Here is a 14982-nt window from a genome sequence, read left to right on the forward strand (position 1 = left end):
GTCTGGAGTTGCCCCTGGTGAGAGGCGGCGGGCTGGGGTGGGTATTCTAATATCCCCTCGGCTTGCTGCCGGTACGTTGGGGTTTTTCCCGGTGGACGAGAGGGTTTGTTCCCTGCGCCTTAGGGTCGGGGAACGGGTCCTGACTGTCATCTGCGCTTATGCGCCGAGTGGCAGTTCAGAGTACCCAGCCTTCTTAGAGTCCCGGGGGGGGGGGGGTGCTGGAGGGTGCTCCACCTGGAGACTCTGTTGTCCTGCTGGGAGACTTCAATGCTCACGTGGGTAACGACAGCGAGACCTGGAGGGGCGTGATTGGGAGGAACGGCCTCCCTGATCTGAACCCGAGCGGTGCTTTGTTATTGGACTTCTGTGCTAATCACAGTTTGGCCATAACGAACACCTTGTTCGAACATAGGAGTGTCCATAAGTGCACGTGGCACCAGGACGCTCTAGGCCGTAGGTCGATGATCGATTTTGTAATCGTATCAGCAGACCTGCGACCATATGTTCTGGACACTCGGGTAAAGAGAGGGGCTGAGCTGTCAACTGATCACCACCTGGTGGTGAGTTGGATCAGGTGGCGGGGGAGGACGCTGGACAGACCTGGTGCACCTAAACGCGTACTGAGGGTGTGCTGGGAACGTCTAGCAGAGGCCCCAGTCCGCGAGATCTTCAACGCACACCTCCAGCAGAGCTTCAACAGCATTCCGAGGGAGACTGGGGACATTGAGTCCGAATGGACCATGTTCAGCGTCTCCATTGCCGAAGCTGCTGCATTGAGCTGCGGCCGCAAGGTGGTTGGTGCCTGCCGTGGTGGTAATCCCCGAACCAAATGGTGGACACCAGAGGTGAAGGGAGCCACCAGGCTGAAGAAGGAGTCCTATCGGGCTTGGTTAGCCTGTGGGACTCCGGAGGCAGCCGACAGGTATCGACAGGCCAAGCGGAATGCGGCTCGGGCAGTGGCTGAAGCAAAAACTCGGGTGTGGGAGGAGTTCGGAGAGGCCATGGAAAAAGACTTTCGGACTGCCTCGAAGAGATTCTGGCAAACCGTCAGACGTCTCAGGAGGGGAAAGCGGTGCTCTACCTGCACTGTGTATAGTGCTGGCGGAGTGCTGCTGACGTCGACTGAGAAAATTGTCAGGCGGTGGAAGGAATACTTCGAGGACCTCCTTAATCCCACTGACACGTCTTCCGAGGAGGAAGCAGAGTCTGGGGATGAGGGGAATGACCTGCCAATTTCCGGGGGCGAGGTCACTGAGGCAGTTAAACAACTCCTTGGTGGCAGAGCCCCTGGTGTTGATGAGGTCCGCCCCGAGTTCCTGAAGGCTCTGGACGTTGTAGGGCTGTCCTGGTTGACACGCCTCTGCAATGTTGCGTGGAGATCAGGGGCAGTACCTGTGGACTGGCAGACCGGGGTGGTGGTCCCCATCTTTAAGAAGGGTGACCGGAGGGTGTGTTCCAACTACAGGGGGATCACACTCCTCAGCCTCCCTGGGAAAGTCTATGCCAGGGTGCTGGAAAGGAGAGTTCGTCCGTTAGTCGAACCTCGGATACAGGAGGAACAATGCGGTTTTCGTCCTGGTCGCGGAACACTGGACCAGCTCTTTATCCTCTCCAGGATACTTGAGGGTGCATGGGAGTTTGCCCAACCAGTCTACATGTGTTTTGTGGACTTGGAGAAGGCATTCGACCGTGTCCCTCGGGGTGTCCTGTGGGAGGTGTTGCGGGAATATGGGGTGTCTGGCCCATTGCTACGGGCCATTCGATCCCTATACAACCGTTGCAAGAGCTTGGTTCGCATTGCCGGCAATAAGTCAGACTCGTTCCCGGTGGGTGATGGGCTCTGCCAGGGCTGCCCTTTGTCTCCGGTTCTGTTCATAATTTTTATGGACAGGATTTCTAGGCGCAGCCAAGTGGCGGAGGGCTTTCGCTTTGGTGGCCTCAGAATCTCATCTCTGATTTTTGCAGATGATGTCGTTCTGTTGGCTTCATCGGGTGAGGGCCTCCAGCTCGCACTGGAACGGTTCGCAGCCGAGTGTGAAGCAGCGGGAATGAGGATCAGCACCTCCAAATCTGAGGCCATGGTTCTCAGCCGGAAAAGGGTGGAGTGCCCACTCCGGGTCGGGGATGAGTTCCTGCCCCAAGTGGAGGAGTTCAAGTATCTCGGGGTCTTGTTCGCGAGTGATGGGAGAAGGGAGCCGGAGATCGACAGACGGATTGGGGCTGCAGCTGCAGTAATGCGGACGCTGCACCGGTCCGTCATGGTGAAGAGGGAGCTGAGTGTAAAAGCGAAGCTCTCAATTTACCGGTCGATCTACGTCCCTACCCTCACCTATGGCCACGAGCTGTGGGTAGTGACCGAAAGAACGAGATCGCGGATACAAGCGGCAGAAATGAGCTTCCTCCGAAGGGTGGCTGGCCTCTCCCTTAGAGATAGGGTGAGAAGTTCGGCCATCCGGGAGGGGCTCAGAGTAGAGCAGCTGCTGCTCCACATCGAAAGGAGCCAGCTGAGGTGGTTCGGGCATCTGACAAGGATGCCCCCTGGGCGCCTCCTGGGTGAGGTGTTCCAGGCATGTCCCACCGGGAGGAGGCCCCGGGGCAGACCCAGGACACGCTGGAGAGATTATATCTCTTGGCTGGCCTGGGAACGCCTTGGTATTCCCCCGGATAAGCTGGAGGAGGTGGCTGGGGAGAGGGAGGTCTGGGCCTCTTTGCTTAGGCTGCTGCCCCCGCGACCCGGCCTCGGATAAAGCGGATGAAGATGGATGGATGGATGGATGGATGGATGGACCATACTTTTAGCTGCTGTGTGCTACATTTTTATGCTTTGTGGTTATCTCTTTGCAGCTAATCACTGGCTTAAGTTCAGTTATGTCTTTTGTAGATCCATCGCTCTGGTCTCCCTTCTTGGGTCTTAAGACCACAGGGAAACATCACACATCTATCTGCTGTTTGTTCTCATTGCTTAAATATTTTTTGTACAATAATCAAACAATAATCAAATATTTCCATTTATGTAGTTATTTTTTATTTCTAAATATGAAAGAACTCATCTGTGCCACACATCAGTCTTTTTGAAATTGCCGTTTACCTACAGCTGTTATTTCTATTGTGCAGCGGTGGATGTGCTGATTTATCACTAAGCTTCACTTTAATACTAAACAACATTCAAGAATTCTAGAGCATGTTTTGAAGCACTCCCATTCAGTCGTGCATGTGCAGTTATATGTGTTTGCTGCAGACTGGACAACTTTTTGTTGGGAGGTTTTATTGTCAGTAATTTGGCCAAAGTTATAATTGCCAGATTCTGACGTGCATTTCCTTTTCTGATTCTCGTTTTGAGATTTTTTTTTTTTTTTTTTTTTTAAATCATAGAAGCTATGTAATACTGAACAGATTAATGGGACAGCATTGCAGAGGCTTCCGAATTTGCCTTAGAATCCTCTGGTTTCAAATATTTCTACAACATTAAATTCAAACTGAAAATGCAGACCATAAGATAACCCTATATGCTGATGATGTAATACTTTTCCTTGGGAACTCACAAATCTTTCTTCTGAAGATGATCACACTTATAGATAAGTTCTCATCTATATCAGAATACTCCATCAACTGGAATACGTATAAATTTTTCTGCCTGGTTTTCAGATTTGTCAGGGTTGAATCACATTCCTCAACTGCAAATAGTAGAGGATGATCTCACACGTTGGAATACTTGTATGAATCACAGAGAGGGTAGCCAAAATTAAAATGATGGTTATGACTATAATCAACTACTTGTTTTTACTGATCCCAAATAAACCCTCTGTTGATTGGTGTAGGTCACTAGATCTTAAATAATTTAAAATTTAAAATCAAAACACAATTTGTATATTACTAATTTTTAGACTAGATTTTTAGACTTGGTCCCCACTGAACAGTTCCATTGCTTAATGGGGGTGGTCAGCTGTAGTCTTGTCTCTCCACATACTTAGCAGGGGTATAGTGGATATATTGGACAAAGGAGGCTGCATACAGAAATGTAAGACCGGAGGAAAGGAGGAAGACCACTGAGAAGATTTATAGATTTATTGAAGAAGGGCTAGGATAACAGAGGAGGATATTGGGGATAGGGAACAGCTACTTCTTTTGGTCACTGTCTGTAGGGGACACCACAGCAGACCAACTGCCTCCATATCATCCTAAGTGCCAAGTTTTGGTAAAATAATTTAGTAAAGACAAAATTATATTGCATAGACTATGTTAGTGTAGTCATCAAGTCATTACTGAGGCTGACTTTGACCTTAGAGGTTTAAAGTATTCAAGCAAGCTAAGATTAGCCATTTATTTGTAACTTAGCTAAACTGCATCAGCTATCTCTTTTTATAGGATATCCAGGCCTCTTATATCTTTAGCATATGCCTGTTGGAGTACATCTAAGATATATTTTATTTGGGTTGAAACTAATTGATTTCTGTCATCTACAGTAGTTTCTGTGATATTATTCTGTTATTATATGTTACCTTATATATGTAATCAAAGTAGTTGAATTAGAATACTGCTGTAGATCATATTATACCCTTTAAAATAGAGTGTGTGATCTGTATGTAGTTTAGTTCTCATTATACTTTTGAGTTAACAGAACATATTCACATATTAGTTCATTAGATAAATGTGCATCACTCTGTATCCTTGATCTGCTGGGAATGTGTTACACTGTTTTCTTGACATGCTTAATTGTTGAATCATGAAGAGAAGGTTGTAAGCAGGAGACTCTGTGTCTAAAGACAGGGGAGATAGACAGACCACATTCCACACCCCCACCTTACAGAAAGCAGAGAAACAACTGCCGAGGTCATAACTTAGGCGCTGTAACAGAGAAAAAATGTGATGTTTTGGCTTTTACGACTAGCTGGGGGCCACTAGAGACTATAAAAAGCTGAGCAACCCGTCACCATTTTGAGACATGTGCCTGACCCTCTGGTAGCATCTCTCCCATCCGGACGTTGTAATGCTCTTATTGTTGAATTGTATGGAAATAAATGATTGTTGATTGAGCATTTATACACCGAGTATTGTCCTTCCTTCAGCCCAAAGATTCAAAGAACTGCGTGTTTTCAACAACTTGGTGCCGTGTGACCCGGATCTTTGGTGTGCTGAGGAGGTGTAGATTTGACCTTTGGTGAGATCGTGAGGCGAGGTGAACAGAGGACCGGTCCAAAAATAAAAAGGTAAGCACAGCCTGTTGTATTATAAATACCAAATGTGCATATTGGGCTTTCCAAATTAATCTGTTCGCTGAGTCACATGTATTTTCACAGTAAATTTGTCGGTGTCTGGTTTTTGGCGCAAGATACTAACAACATAAGTTGAGGCTGAATTCCAGTGTGTTAAATAAACTGCTTCTACCGAGAAACTAATAAGACACTACGTTGAGCTAGTTGCAGCCACTTTACCTTCCACATTTAATTTTGTCTAATACTGGCTTCTGTAGCAATAATACGTTAGAATTTCTTCTGAAGACGCGGCCATTAGTTCAGTACATTGAAGTCGAGGTTTGTTTATTTTGTTTATGGTGTCAGTGATGTCCTGGCTTTTGCCGGCTATGAAATAGAAGTTGATTTAAGGACAAGCAGATGCTGGCTTCACGGTGCAGTTGGACGCTGGCAACGCGAGAGCGAAACACGTCCGTAGGTTTGGTTTATGATACGGCGTGTTCCGGTGGTGCGGCCGTGAAGTGCAGTAGTGGTTGGTGCTAGTTTTAGTACATTTGATAGAGGTTTTGACGGTGGTTTGTGGCGTCAGTCGAGTATAAAGGGCTGCGGTCATAATACAAAGTAAAATTTAAGTACATAGCAACACCTGGTTTATGATGTCAGGTATAACTTCGGGGATGCAAGCATCACTTTTATGATGCGACTTTGCCCCGTGGTGGCGGTCATAATCGCAGAGAAAAGGGTATTTTGGTCTATGGTGCAGTGTGCTTTAAGAAGATCTAATAGTTGAGCTCAGAGGTTTCTGTGTAAAATTCCCGCTGAGGAAAAGTGTTGTGTGTGAGTGTCAAAGCGCGCTCTGGGTGAGAGAGTGTGTGTGAAGCTGCGAGGCGCGCTCTGGGTGCTGTCTTGTGGGTGAAGCGCGCACTGAGTGAGAGTGTGAGTGAGGCGCGCTCTGAGTCTGTGGAGTGTGAAGCGTGAACACAGTGACAGTGACGGTTGATGTGTTTGATTAGGAGGACATTAGAGCAAATACACATTTTAGGATCAAAGGTTGATGCCTAGTGTACCTGTGGAACATTTGCCTATGGAGTGGCGACCCTCCTGTTCGTGGACGCGCGGGCAGGACCGGCGGCGTCCGGGTGCCGAGGTGGTGACTTGGGGAGGTGAGGGCCCCCGCATAGCCACGGAAATAACACTGGAACGGCCGTGTAATCACGGGTTCACATTTATTTCCGGACTAGAACAAGACACATTTTGCGAACAAACGTTGAGTCTAGATTAGTAAAGAAATATAAAAAGGTTGAATTCCTCGTTGCAGTGGTTGAAATTGTTGTGTGCCTGTCCCCTGACGAGTGTGAAATTAAAATAAAGAGGGAATTTGGAGCCACATAGAGATAGACGGGCATAATTGGGTGTATTACTCTGTGGTGTAATAAAAATAAAAAGGAGAGATAGTAAGAGGTGTGCAGTGGAGAATTATGGAGGAGTAGAGAGAGGAATGTGTTGGGAGACTGGCGTACAGTTTACGCTGTCAAGGTAGGCGTGTGGCCTGCTTATCTGTTTAACATGTGATGAAAATGAAATTAAATAAATCTCTTAGTGTGTTAATACAGGAAGCTGCAGACCTGGACCAACTGCCCCCACAAGCACAGCGGCCGAAGCAAAATTATAGGTAATGGGAACCACACCCAGCACGAATCAGCAACTGTGAAAAAGACAGCAGCGAGGAGAGAATTAGAGGAGAAATTAAGAGAAGTTTTAACACATAAAATTGGGGCCAACGGACTTGTGGAGGTTGGGAAGGCGTCCGGAGCATCACAACAAAAAGGTGAAACAAAAACACACACAAGCAGAGAAATCTGAGAGAAAGGCTCCTTTTAAGGTAACGCCTAGTTTGAGAAAAGATAAAATGAACCTGCTTTTATACAAATGCACATACACGCAATGAAGAAACAGCTTACACTCATGAACACGTGAAGATTTTCCAGCAAGGTTAAAGAAAAATTAACATACTTAAATGATGAAGTCTATACATTACTGACAAAGAAACCCTCTGGGTTGCAGGACAACAATTTAACTAAAAAAAAAAAAAAAAAAGGAACACTGGTCTAACCAACCAGGCAAGACACAACAAATTTAGTGGTTAAAAGAGTCAAATTGTGACATGTTTTCTGTTGATTGATTAATAAAAGTGATTACTGAATGAAAGAAAGTTCCTTTTTTGGGCTTTTAAACATGATCTTAAGAATTTTAACATATACCGGTGTTGTCCTGTCAACTTGGTGGGTTAGGAGTTGATTATATCGGGAGACAAAAAACAAAAAAAAGGGGGAGAGAAGGCTGACACAGGGCCTGGTCCCGGTGTGTCTCCCCTCTGAATAACACAGCCAACACAACATCATTTTCCTGTTCATTTGTTTTTGTTTTTTGTTTGTTTTTGTTTTGTTTTTGTTTTTTCTATACATATTTAATTACAGGCTGCTTTGCCGGCCCTGAAAGCCGAGGCTGACTGGACTCCTGCTCTCCCCCATACGTGACACTGACCAAATGCTGCAACAGCTGGACCCACAACAACGACCTGAGAATGTCAACAGACCTGCAGGAATGTGATCTCATGCAGCCGAGACGGGGAGCACTAAACCTAAGGCCCGTTTCACTACACGGGGGAAAATTCCCAGACTGCGTCAGCTGACAGAGCTGTGACGAGACGCCCGCCAAGCCCGAATGAAAAGTAAGGCCGAGCGAAAGAATGCTGACCTTGATAACTTTGCATTCACACGGTGCAGGACAGTGATGGACCAACACGGATGATCGGGTGGCGAAAAAGGGCGTGACCGAGACAGGAGGAGTAACTGAGGTCAGAAGGCACCTCAGAATGGACAAAAACACAGAAGAAGATGCTGGTTTCACCTGCGGTGAACATCGACACTGGAGAAAGGACTGCCCCAATTGGGGTCAGAACCAGGACGGACTGAATTTTGAGCAGCAGCAGCAGCAATGGTCGCAAACAAACTGAAAAGGAGGGGGGGGCAGGACCCCAGGGCATGCTTCAGGCCGTGGTTTACCCAGAACACCAGAACAGGAAAGTGATGAACACAAACACCCACACAAACACACACATCTACATGCACTGACTCAGAATGAAGAGAAACACACACACACACACACACACACGTCTCCAAACACACAGATTCAGAATGAAGTGAAATACACACATGAACACGTGCACTCGTTGAGTGAGTGAGAAATGACACACACACACACACACACACACACACACACACACACACACACACACACACACACACACACACACACACACACGGGAATGATGATTCACTGAGAAGTGATGCACACATACACATGCACACGCTTGTGAAATGAAGAGTGATCCACACACACACACACACACACACACACGCTGATGCAATGAAGAATGCTTTGCTTATGCTGATATGCAAAATGCTGCACACAAACATCCCAATGCATAATTTTTATGAGGAGCCATTGATTACTTAGAATGTGTTATATGTCACCTAGAAGGCATTTATGTAGATTTTAGGAATAAGCTCTAAAACGGTTTGGTTATGAAAACAATGTCTGTGCGTGATGTCTGTTTATGGCTCAAGGCCTTGACTGAATTCTTTGCTGTGCTTCACACAGCCCTGATGAGGAACAGTGGCACAGAGTGAAAATGATGAATTAATAGTGTAAGTTTTAGGTCGGAGTACGGCATTTTCTGTGATTGAGTTTTAATTCAAGGAGGAACAAAAGGTGTTACGGCACCTGAGGTTCTCATTCCCACACAATATTGTCCCGGCAGGAAGCAAAATGTTCCTGTGAATTTCTGGTTGATTGTTTGGTTTTGTTTAGCGCTAGCTTGATTTTATCAGTGAGCTTTGGCTTGTGTTCTTTCTCGTAAGCGAGAGAGGGATAGTTTTATGCTTGGACATGTCTGCAACGGGCCCTAGTTTGTGTTATTTTAGTAGTATTTTGTTGGTTATGTCTGTTTTCGTTTTTGTTACAGTGCACTGGAGAAAAAACATCTGAGAGGTGTGATCCACCGGTGGTGATATGTTGATATTTTGTGAGTTCATGATTTAACAATCAGCTCTTTAAACCAGGCCTGAAAGATTGAAATTTAAAGCGCTATGAAATATTCTTACAAAAACAGTTGCAAAGTGTGCTTCTCCATGATTGTAATTGGCTTGGGAGAAATTCACTTATAGGGAACACTGATCTAAAAGGATTGCACTGAGTCAATCCGGCCCAAAAAACAACAAGGAATTGTTTTCCTTTAAAATGATGACGTCATCTTGCTGGTGATGGAGGCTCGAATAGGTTGCGCGGGAGACTCCATTATCAGCAACATCTGGTATGAATGTGTATGGAGGTATGCATGTGAATGGACTGTGATGGACTGACGACTAAAAGTTTTGACTGACTTGATACTGAGACAATGACTGCACCCACTTTAGGATTAGTAAATGCCAATAAACAATTCATAAACAATTCACCCAGCCGACAAGAGAAGGGTGGATGCTTCGCTTTGTTTTGTTTTGTTTTTTCAGGAGCAGGAGGATAAGAGAGACTGGAGGAGGAGACTCTAGCTTCACATAAGTATGAACTGCAGACTTAACACTGTGGTTGCTGATTTTGAGTTACTGATGTTTGCATCAAGAAAACTGTGCTATATTAACTGTGTTTTGATTAAGGTATCATGTTATATTATTGGGAATGCCAAATGCTACAGTGGAGAAGACTTTTGATACCACTCATGACTGGAATATGTTATTATTAACCATAGCAGGCCACTGTAAAAAGTCAATTAAATGTTATAGAGGAAAATCGCCAAAATTGAACAATACCTATGAATGACTGGCCACATTCAGAATAGAGATATGCAATAATAAACATTGGTCCACATGATTTAGGTTCTCACTTGAAATAGTAAGTTATTAAATGTAGAATATAATCGACAGGGACATTTGATAGGATGTGGTACTGCAAAAGAACAAGAGCAAAGTAAATAAAGAAAATATTGTGTTTAGTTTGGATAAATTCAAATTGAAATGTACCATTACACTCAGAGGATCAATATGAAATAAAACATATGCAAAATTTGTAGGAAGTACATGACTGATAACTGTTCTGTCCTGAGCGTTTGTTTCTAGAGCACCCACTTGACCACACCAACAGTTTCTCGCCACCGAGGAGGGGTACTTGCAAAAAGAATAAAATACCGAAACTAAATGAAAATAACAACTAATGGAAATGGCGAAAAGTTTAAAACCCTGGTGCAGAGATTGGCAAATCTGACCAGGAAACGTTATAAAATGGATTGTCAGGATAGTCAGCGTTAAAGCCACTTTTGACAGTCCATACTAGGGTGGCATTGGACATCTTCGGGGCAGAAAAGGGTTGGTGTGACCAAGGTGTGGTTTGGCTTGTTGTATGTACATTTCAAAATGTTACAGCTCTGGATGGACCAGTTACCAGATATGATGTCACTAACCTTCTCTTTTAATTGTCTAGCTCCAATGAATTGACACATGGGAGTGTGTCAAAAAGGGGGAGTTGAGTTCGAACATCAAACAATGGTTTTATGAACATCTTATGACGTTATTTCTGTGTTTAATAATTTAGCTATGGTAAAACTTAAGCTTATAATGTGTTAGACTTAGAAAGGGTTCACTAATTTTTGATTTCTTTTACACACACATAGATTATGATTAGAATAAGTCCTGAACATAATATTTTAAACCAAATTTGAATCATTAGAAGAACAATGGATAACAATATTAGATTATCAAGGCTAGGGAGAGAGGTGTTTTGGTTTTCTGTCTCTTGCAGAGAAAGGAACAGACACCAGACGGGGACCCGGAGATGTGAGGACCCTTCACAGCAGGGACAGATGTAGGGACTGCCGAGACAGCAACTGGGGTCAAGTGTCATGACGTTTGGGCTCCTGGAGAAGATGGATCCCACAAACACAGCAATAACCATGAAGGGGTTGGCGAAAACCAGGAACACCAGACCAACGAGGTTCGAGAGGCTCTTGGCAGAAAGGGGGACACGCCGGTGATCCCACCCCAGAACTGTGCAATGACTAAAGGGTGGTCTAACCCCGGAGGTCGAAGAAAGAAGCTGAGAATCACCCAACTGGAAGACACTGGTAGCTGCAGCAATAAAAATAAAGGTTAAAAGCTCCTTAGACAGAGGTTCTAGTCTAAGTACATTTGAAAGGTATAAGGGGGCATTAAAATGGGAGTGGAAAACTGGAGCACCAAAATAAAGCTGTGGGAAAATGGGGAGTGATGGGAGTGTCATCTGTAACTGCTGTTATGGTTGTAAATCTAACTTTGCTTGCATCTGAACTGCGTGAACACAGAGGTCATCCCCCATATGGTCCACCCGTTAAAAGGGGACAGAGGGCCTCAGGATCAAGAAAACCTGGACCTTGCAACGCTGAAGTGCTTGTTATTAGTGATCTCTTTAATGAGAGATCAAAAGAGGGTATTGTGATATTATTCTGTTATTATATGTTACCTTATATATGTAATCAAAGTAGTTGAATTAGAATACTGCTGTAGATCATATTATACCCTTTAAAATAGAGTGTGTGATCTGTATGTAGTTTAGTTCTCATTATACTTTTGAGTTAACAGAACATATTCACATATTAGTTCATTAGATAAATGTGCATCACTCTGTATCCTTGATCTGCTGGGAATGTGTTACACTGTTTTCTTGACATGCTTAATTGTTGAATCATGAAGAGAAGGTTGTAAGCAGGAGACTCTGTGTCTAAAGACAGGGGAGATAGACAGACCACATTCCACACCCCCACCTTACAGAAAGCAGAGAAACAACTGCCGAGGTCATAACTTAGGCGCTGTAACAGAGAAAAAATGTGATGTTTTGGCTTTTACGACTAGCTGGGGGCCACTAGAGACTATAAAAAGCTGAGCAACCCGTCACCATTTTGAGACATGTGCCTGACCCTCTGGTAGCATCTCTCCCATCCGGACGTTGTAATGCTCTTATTGTTGAATTGTATGGAAATAAATGATTGTTGATTGAGCATTTATACACCGAGTATTGTCCTTCCTTCAGCCCAAAGATTCAAAGAATTGCGTGTTTTCAACATTTCATAGAGAAACATCCCGTGCCCTTTCCATAACAATGGAAATGCCTAAGTGAGGCGTGTAAAATGTAGAAATAACTAAACTGTATCTCATTTTTTACTGTACAGCAGGTAGTGTCATGTTTGCTGTGTGGCAGGATGCAGGACCCTAATGCAGGACTCACAGAAAATGAAAGAGTGAACTAAAGGAGGCAGCTTTATTTAGGCTGTAAAAAACTCTTCAAACATACAGAAAACCAAACCAAAAGTGAGGAACTAGAAATACGGACAAAAATCAATACACTATGACACTGGGAAGCTAAGGAACTAAACTGGGAAACACCTAGGAAACTATGAGGAGCACTGAGGGAAAAAAACATAGAGGGTGGTGCAATGTGACAACAAGCAGGGGAACACCGAGAACTAAAATACACAGGTAGGATCACGAGAGGTTGTAAATTATTAAATTATTCAAACTAAGAAGAAGAACAGAAGGTTGATTTAGAGATAGTGCTTGGAAAACTGGAAAGTACAAAGGTTACAAATGGATGTCATGGATGTGATAAGTGTTTAACTCTCCTGTTCATAATCACTGTGCTTTATAGCTGTGTGACAATAAAATGACACTCATAAAGTAAAAGTGTTATGAAAAATTGTTTCTGTTAAACTATAACTAAAGGTTCAAATATAAGACAAATCACTTGGAGACCACACATGATGAAATAAAAATTTTATAATTTACTTATTAAGAAATGTATTGAAACAAAACTTGCATAGATTTCTTCTGAATAGTTTTTCTTCCATAAGACTGTAGTGAAAAGAAAATTTGGTTTGCTACCAAATACAAATTACATAGCATTTTGTTTTATCTTATTCTCAGTAAAACTTAATTTCCTATAGGAACCTATTCAAGGGATTAATAAAGTTCTATCTATCTATCTGTCTGTCTGACTGTCTGTCTGTGCAGGCCCAGACCAATCTTGAACCAATTTAAACACTTAAAAAACATCTGGTGAAGAGCTGAAGCCAGACGTTCAGAGGAACGGACGTCAGTGTAAACAATCAGTTTCCCAAGGAGATCCTGGAGAGACACAAGGTCCTTCCCAATCTGAAAAAAACTTTATCCAAGAAGGGTCTTGAGCTTTTGTCACAGTCAATAATCTGTATGTCAACAGGCAGCTTTATCAGGACCAAAACAACACCCTATGGCTATGACTCAGGTGACGTGTATTTACACGATTGTCTTTTGCTTTTCTCTTTTCACTTTTTGTTTTCACTCTCCTTTTCCACTAATCTAATGGAATTGACTACATAAAACAATTAGCAATAGCCAGCAAAGCCTGTGTACCTGTTTTTGTTTTTGTAACAGAGGTGCGGTCTGCTGCTCCACTGCAGAGGCGGGATGGTGCAGTGGGCTCATGGATCAATGCCAGGGTGGCTGGCAGGGCAGCTGCCCCCATTTGGCTAAGTGGGCTGACAGGAAAGCTGCTGGGAAAATCAACAATAACACTTGTCAAAGACACATTCCTTCAACTGTCAGCGATCATGCACTGCTATCTTTCCACTGACATAGCAAAGAGTCACATCACCAATTAGGAGCTAGAGATTTAATACATCATTGCTAAAAGAACAAGATTTCATTAATTATTTCAAAAAGAAGCAGATAATGTAGTTAGATAATAATGAACTCAGTGAATATCCCCATGTATTCTATGGGAAACGGGAAAGGTAGGAATGTAGAGCAAAATTTAATGTTCATATAAGAAAAAGAAGGAAAAAATGCTTGTGTCAGAACTAGGACAAAAAATAAATAATTGGAATCAGCCTATGTTGCCTCACCACAAGAACATATAATTAACAACCTGAGAAAACTAAAACTAGAATAAAATGACATCATTAATGAGAGAACAAAATGTCTGATGCAAAGGCTGCATTTGGAGAACGTTGAACATGGTAATAAATCTGGAAATTCTTTGCTAACAGGTTAAAGTTAAAGTTAGTAAAGAAATGGAGGAACGCACGGATGTTGCTGAGACATGTGCCCCCAGGTCTTCGGTACTCTTGGGAGCTGCGGATGGTTGTCCTGGTTCCATCTACGTCTGCCTCATTATCAAGTACATTTGTGTCAAAGACACTCTCTCTATCTCTTTCTTTGTCACTGATTCACACTACGACAAAAGTTTGGATTTATGTATCTGTGTATTGTGTATTTTCTATTTTTTGTATTCCGGATGCTGTATGTTTGTTTTTTCTTACAGGTGTAGCAGATTTCTCTATAATTGTGGGGACTTTATCTTACAATATAAAGCACCTTGAGGACGCTATGAATAAAAACTGAACTGAATTGAATTAAAAAATAATTTGAATCAAGAAGAAAGAGAGTTATGGATGTGTTGAAGAATAACAAATTGTGACTTTAAAGGTTGTTAGAATACAGACACTGTCCATTTATGTTTAGAGACACCAAAACATGGTAGTGAAGTGCCCAGGGCCACCCAAAATATAGCCACTTGTCAATGACAAGGCACCCAGGCCCTAAATTATATTTTGTTTTGTTTTCTGTTTTCTCTAAATGGGACCATAAATAACAAAAATCATGCTGCACTTTAGGTATGAAACTATAAATGCAGTAGTTTATGAGATTCTTAGTCAAGTGAGAAGTTA

Source organism: Maylandia zebra, linkage group LG7 (assembly GCF_041146795.1).
Source record: "Maylandia zebra isolate NMK-2024a linkage group LG7, Mzebra_GT3a, whole genome shotgun sequence".
NCBI classification, from domain to species: domain Eukaryota; kingdom Metazoa; phylum Chordata; class Actinopteri; order Cichliformes; family Cichlidae; genus Maylandia; species Maylandia zebra.